This window comes from Heptranchias perlo, chromosome 18, assembly GCF_035084215.1.
Source record: "Heptranchias perlo isolate sHepPer1 chromosome 18, sHepPer1.hap1, whole genome shotgun sequence".
Taxonomy (NCBI): Eukaryota; Metazoa; Chordata; class Chondrichthyes; order Hexanchiformes; family Hexanchidae; genus Heptranchias; species Heptranchias perlo.
In genome coordinates this window covers 15775004-15781273 of record NC_090342.1, presented here as the reverse complement: position 1 = coordinate 15781273, position 6270 = coordinate 15775004, and positions in this window count along the sequence as shown.

Here is a 6270-nt window from a genome sequence, read left to right as displayed (position 1 = left end):
TTTGAAGACTTCCCAATCTTCTATCCTCCCACTAAGTTTGGCTACCTTATATGTCCTTGTTTTTAGTCGGATACTATCCTTAATATCTTTACTTAGCCACGGATGCCTGTCATTTCTTTTACACCCTTTTTTCCTCAGTGGAATATATATTTTTTGAAAGTTGTAAAATAACTCCTTGAATGAACACCACTGCTCATGTACCGTCTTACCCTTTAATCTATTTTCCCAGTCCACTTTAATCAATTCTGCTCTCATACCATCATAGTCTCCTTTATTCAAGCTCAGTACGCTTGTTTGAGAACCAACCTTCTTACCCTCTAATTGGATATGGAATGTAACCATGTTATGGTCACTTTTTCCAAGGGGATCCTTAACTAGGACATTATTAATTAATCCTGGCTCATTACACAGGACCAGGTCCAAGGTTGCCTGCCCCCTTGTAGGATCAATTACATACTGCTCAAGAAATCCATCCCTAATACACTCAATAAACTCTTCCTCAAGGCTGCCCTGCCCAATTTGATTTGTCCAGTTAATATGATAGTTAAAATCCCCCATAATTATAGCTGTTCCCTTATTACATGCCCCGACTATTTCCTGATTAATACTTCTTCCAGAAGAGGTGCAACTATTAGGAGGCCTATATACTATGCCCACTAGTGTTTTTTCCCCTTATTATTCCTTATCTCTACCCAAACTGTTTCATTGCCCTGATCCTTTGTCCCAATATCATTTCTCTGTATTATAGTGATTCCTTCCTTTATTAACATAGCCACCCCACCCCCTTCCTTCCTGCCTGTCCTTCCTGATTGTTAAATACCCTGGCATATTTAATTCCCAGTCGTTGTCACCCTGCAGCCATGTTTCTGTAATGGCCACAAGATCATACCCATACATCGTTATTTGTGCCATTAACTCGTCCATTTTGTTACGAATGCTACGTGCATTCAGATAAAGAACTTTCAAATATGTTTTGTGACACTTAGTTCCTGCTTTTTCCTTTTTTAACACTTTACCTTTTACTCCATACTTTCTGTCCCTTCCTGACACGCTTTCCTCTGTCTCCCTACTCAGGTTCCCAACCCCCTGCCACAGCTTTGATGCTGGGTTAATTGCCTTACGCCTTCTAGTTTTTATTTTATCTGTCGTGCCTAAAGTACACTTTCTTTCCGCTGCTCTACGCTTTTCCCTTTCACTTGTTCTTGAACAACTGTTTGTACTATTTGTATTGTAGATTTCCCCTGGGTCTTCCCCTCTCTTGCTGCTCTCAACTTTATACCCTTCTGACTCCCCGCTCAGGTTCCCATCCCCCTGCCACTCTAGTTTAAACCTTCCCCAACAGCACTAGCAAACACCCCCGCAAGGACATTGGTCCCGGTCCTGCTCGGGTGTAACCTGTCACGCTTGTACAGGTCCCACCTTCCCCAGAACCGGTCCCAATGTCCCAGGAATCTAAATCCCTCCCTCCTACACCATCCCTGCAGCCACGCATTCATCCTGTCTATTCTCCTGTTCCTATACTCACTAGCACGTGGCACCGGAAGTAATCCTGAGATCACTACCTTTGAAGTCCTGCTTTTTAATTTATCTCCTAGCTCCTTAAATTCACCTTGCAGGACCTCATCCCTTTTCTTTACCTATGTTGTTAGTACCAATATGGACCACGACTACTGGCTGTTCACCCTCCCCCTCCAGAAAGGTAAGTTTTAAAAAATATTTAACTGAATGTGGAGTTGGGAGGAGCAGGAGTGCTCCTCCTGGATCCACTGCAGTGCCTAAGACTATTGCACGCCCACGCTCAGCCCAATTTCGATCGCTTCCCCCCTCTCTTCTATTCGCCTCCCCCTTTCCTGCTCATCCCCTCCCTTGCCTCATCATCCCCTCCATCCCAATCACTTTCAATAGCCTCCACCGCTTTCCCGATTGCTCCCCTCCCTTTTGATCACCTCCTTCACTCCCGATCGCTTCCCCCTTCCTCCCGATCGCTTCCCCCCCCTCGATCGTTCCCAACCAACCTCCTTCCCGATCGATTCCCCCCTCCCTCCCAATCTCTCCTCCCCTCCCTCCCGATTGCTTCCCCCCCCGCCCGATCGCTCCCAACCAACCTCCTTCCCGATCGATTCCCCCAATCCCTCCCGATCACTCCTCCCCTCCCCCCCGATCGCTTCCGCCCCCCACCCCCGATCACTCCCAACCAACCTCCCTCCCGATGGCTTCGTCCCCTCCCCCCCATCGCTCCTCTCCTCCCTCCCGATCGCTCCCCCCTCCCCCCCGATCGCTCCCCCTCCCTCCCGATCGCTTCCCCCCTTTCCTCCCGATCGCTCCCCCCCCGATCGCTCCTCTCCTCCCCCCCGATCGCTCCCCCTCCCTCCCGATCGCTTCCCCCCTTTCCTCCCGATCGCTCCCCCCCCGATCGCTCCTCTCCTCCCTCCCGATCGCTCCCCCCTCCCCCCCGATCGCTCCCCCTCCCTCCCGATCGCTTCCCCCCTTTCCTCCCGATCGCTCCCCCCCCGATCGCTCCTCTCCTCCCTCCCGATCGCTCTCCCCCTCCCTCCCGATCGCTCCCCCCCTGATCGCTCCTCTTCTCCCTCCCGATCGCTTCCCCCCTCCCTCCTGATCGCTTCCCCCCCCCTCCCGATCGCTTCCCCCCCCCGATCGCTTCCTTCCTCCGTCCCGATCGCTTCCCCCCCACTATTGCTCCTAACCAACCTCCCTCCCGATTGCCTCCCCCGTCCCTCCCGATCGCTTCCCTCCCTCCCTCCCGATCGCTTCCCTCCCCCCACCCCCGATCACTCCCAACCAACCTCCCTCCCGATCGCTTCCCCCCTTTCCTCCCGATCGCTCCCCCCCCGATCGCTCCTCTCCTCCCCCCCGATCGCTCCTCTCCTCCCTCCCGATCGCTTCCCCCTCCCTCCCGATCGCTCCCCCCCCGATCGCTCCTCTCCTCCCTCCCGATCGCTCTCCCCCTCCCTCCCGATCGCTCCCCCCCGATCGCTCCTCTTCTCCCTCCCGATCGCTTCCCCCCTCCCTCCCAATCGCTTCCCTCCCTCCCTCCCGATCGCTTCCCTCCCTCCCTCCCGATCGCTTCCCCCCCCTCCTGATCGCTTCCTCCCCTCCCTCCCGATCGCTTCCTCCCCTCCCTCCCGATCGCTTCCCCCCTCCCTCCCGATCGCTTCCCTCCGTTCCACCCGATCGCTTCCCCCCTCCCTCCCGATCGCTTCCCCCATCCCTCCCGATCGCTTCCCCCTCCCACCCGATCGCTTCCCCCCTCCCTCCCGATCGCTTCCCTCCGTCCCACCCGATCGCTTCCCCCCTCCCTCCCGATCGATTGCTCCCTCCCTCCCGATCGATTGCCCCCCTCCCTCCCGATCGCTTCCCTCCCTCCCTCACGGCTGCTCCCCTCCCTCCCATTAGCTTCCCCCCTCCCTCCCCATCGCTTCCCACCCAATTGTTTCCCCCCCCCACCCGATTGCTTCCCCCCTCCCTCTCCCAGGATCCATCTGAGGGCAGCTGCCAACGGCCCTAAATTGAAATCCACTTAGTCGGTGAACCACCTGAGGACATCCAGCAGGTGGCTGCAGGTTGCCGGTCTGATGTAAATGAGGCTCAAGGCCCAATATCAGGTGTGTCTCGGGCCTACCCATTCCGGCGCAGAGTATGTTCTCTGTGTTCAGTTTGTGTCTGCCTGCCCTTAGTTTCTAGGCCCTTATGAGCAGATTGGTCGGCCGTAATGTCCTCCGCAGTCAAATAGTTTTCCAATACCATTTAGGTTCACACGTGGAGAAAGGCTACTTGAGTGATGTACTGGAGGTTCTCGAACCTGTACACCAGCAGGAGTCATTGAGAGGAAAAGAAGAAAAAAACAAAGACCTTTAGTTACAGATGGTTTGTCTGCAGTCGACTGTAGGGCAAGCCAAATGCACAATGGGATGAGAAGTTACTTAAAAAAAAAGCCATCTAAATGTTCCTTTTTAAGGCTCTTTAATGTGTAATAGAGTTATAACTCATTAGCTAAATATTTCCATGACATGAAAAGGAGCCAGGAGAATATGCTCTTGGGCTGTTAAAAAGCATCTCCTTTCTTCCGTTGTAAACCTTTTCTAACTCACTAATGTGTTCAGGCAGGAAGGCTGTTTCATGTTCCAACTTTTCCATTAAATATTATAAATGTTTAACCTGTTGGCTTGAGTAGTTAGCCCTCTCCAAGAGCGCTGTGCTAGCTAGCCAATATTGGCTAAAGAAATAGGTATGAGGTAGGACTAATGCCAATTCAGCAACTGAACAATTTATAGAGGTAATTGGAAGTATGGTTTTCTGGAATGGAGCTGACCTCTGTTTGATACTATAAGAAAGACTCACTGACCTTATCTATTAGAGAGATTTCAACAACTTTGAGATAATTTTCTCACATTAGTAAAAGCTGCTCCTAATTGGTCATGGGTTGCAGGTAAAATAACTTTTTAAATCCCTTTTGGCATATTTTGGGGACTTGATCTATATTCATGCTATTTCTAACTCAGTCTGTACAAACCTGCTCATTTATACCCAGCTTGAATACTTTCAATTTAATGTTGATGCTATGATGCAAAATGAGGATTTTAATATATTTTTAGTGACTTGTTGGGAGGATTGTTAATAAGGGCTACATTCCAAAGAAATGGATATGTGCAAACTAAGGGAAAGGTGCAGATAAAAAGAGCTTATATTTCTATCGTACTTCTCATGTACAGACATCTCACAGTGCTTTACAAGGTGGGAGAAAGTGAAAAGACGGCGGGCGAGAAGGGGATGCAAAAGCATGTTTGAAGGGAAGGGCATTTATGAGGCTTTTGAAAACTGAGGTGCTGGTGGAGGAAGTTTCAGATGTTATTACCTGGAAATCATTATTGGCAATGTTAGAGGAGAAACTTGCAAATGTCATCCTATTATTTAAGAAGGAAGGGAGGGAGGGAGAAAGAAATCAGATAACTACAGACCTGTCAGTTTAACATCATTTGTGGAAAAGTTACTGGAATCTATCGTATTTTCCTGATGGTGAGATACTAGGAGGTGGAAGTAAAACATCCCATGGCACTATTTCGAAGCAAAGCAGGGGAGTCCTCCCCGGTGTCCTGGCCAATATTCATCCCTCAATCAACATCACTAAAACAGATTATCTGGTCATTATCATATTGTTGTTTGGGGTTCTTGCTGTGCGCAAATTGGCTGCCTGGTTTCCTATATTACAACAGTGACTATGCTTCAAAAGTATTAGCTGTAAAACACTTTGGGACGTCCTAAGATTGTGAAAGGTGCTATATAAGTGCAAGGCTTTCTTTTATTTAGTTGTTCTATAAACAGGTGTCTTTTGTGATCATGATTTAACGAATAAATCACATGCAGCTGACCATCATGCCATCATCACAATTCCAGTGCCATTTAATAACGCAGGAGCATAAAGGCTTTTCTTTTGTAGGATCTCCTAAAACAGCATTTAAATACCGTAATTTCAGTCTACTTCAATGACAAGGAAATGCAGACATAAAGCCCAAGGAGAGAAAAACAAATGGAATTTGAGATAGATTTCACTTAAGTTTCAAAAGTTGAAATATATACTCCCAGTCGTAGTGGAAACAGAACTCTAAAATACCTTAACAGACTTGTAAGACTGTTATGCATCTACACAGTTATTCAACTGCAGTTTTCCATTTGAATAACAAGAACCATAAGCAGATCGTGCTTACAGGTGTCCAGATAGGTTTTGTGACAAATCTATCTTTGCAAAAGCAGACTACATGTGAAATAGTTGATTAGCAGTTAATACCAACGATTTACTTGTAGCTCATGTAATTTAATGCTTAATCCCATTTAGAAAGTGGAGGTAAAAGCAGAAAATGCTGGAAAAGCTCAGCAAGTCAGGCAGCATCTGTGGAAAAAGAAACAGAGTTAGTGGGCCTGATGTTACCAGGGCTGCGGGTTCTCGGCGGGCGGGCTATCGGGCACGTGGGTAACGCGCCCGGTGAAATGAGTCAGCCACCCGCGCGATCGTAGCACAATTGGATCCACTTACCTGCTCCTCCAGGTTCCCCACTGCTGATCTGCGCGTCGGGCGGGCTGTGCATGCGCAGTAAGATCTGTCAGCTGGAGGAGCTCTATTTAAAGGGGCAGTCCTCCACTGACAGATGCTGCAACAAACAGAAAAAATCACAGCATGGAGCAGCCCAGGGGGAAGGCTGCTCCCAGTTTAATGATACCTCACTCCAGGTATCAATACATGGGCTGAGGAGGAGG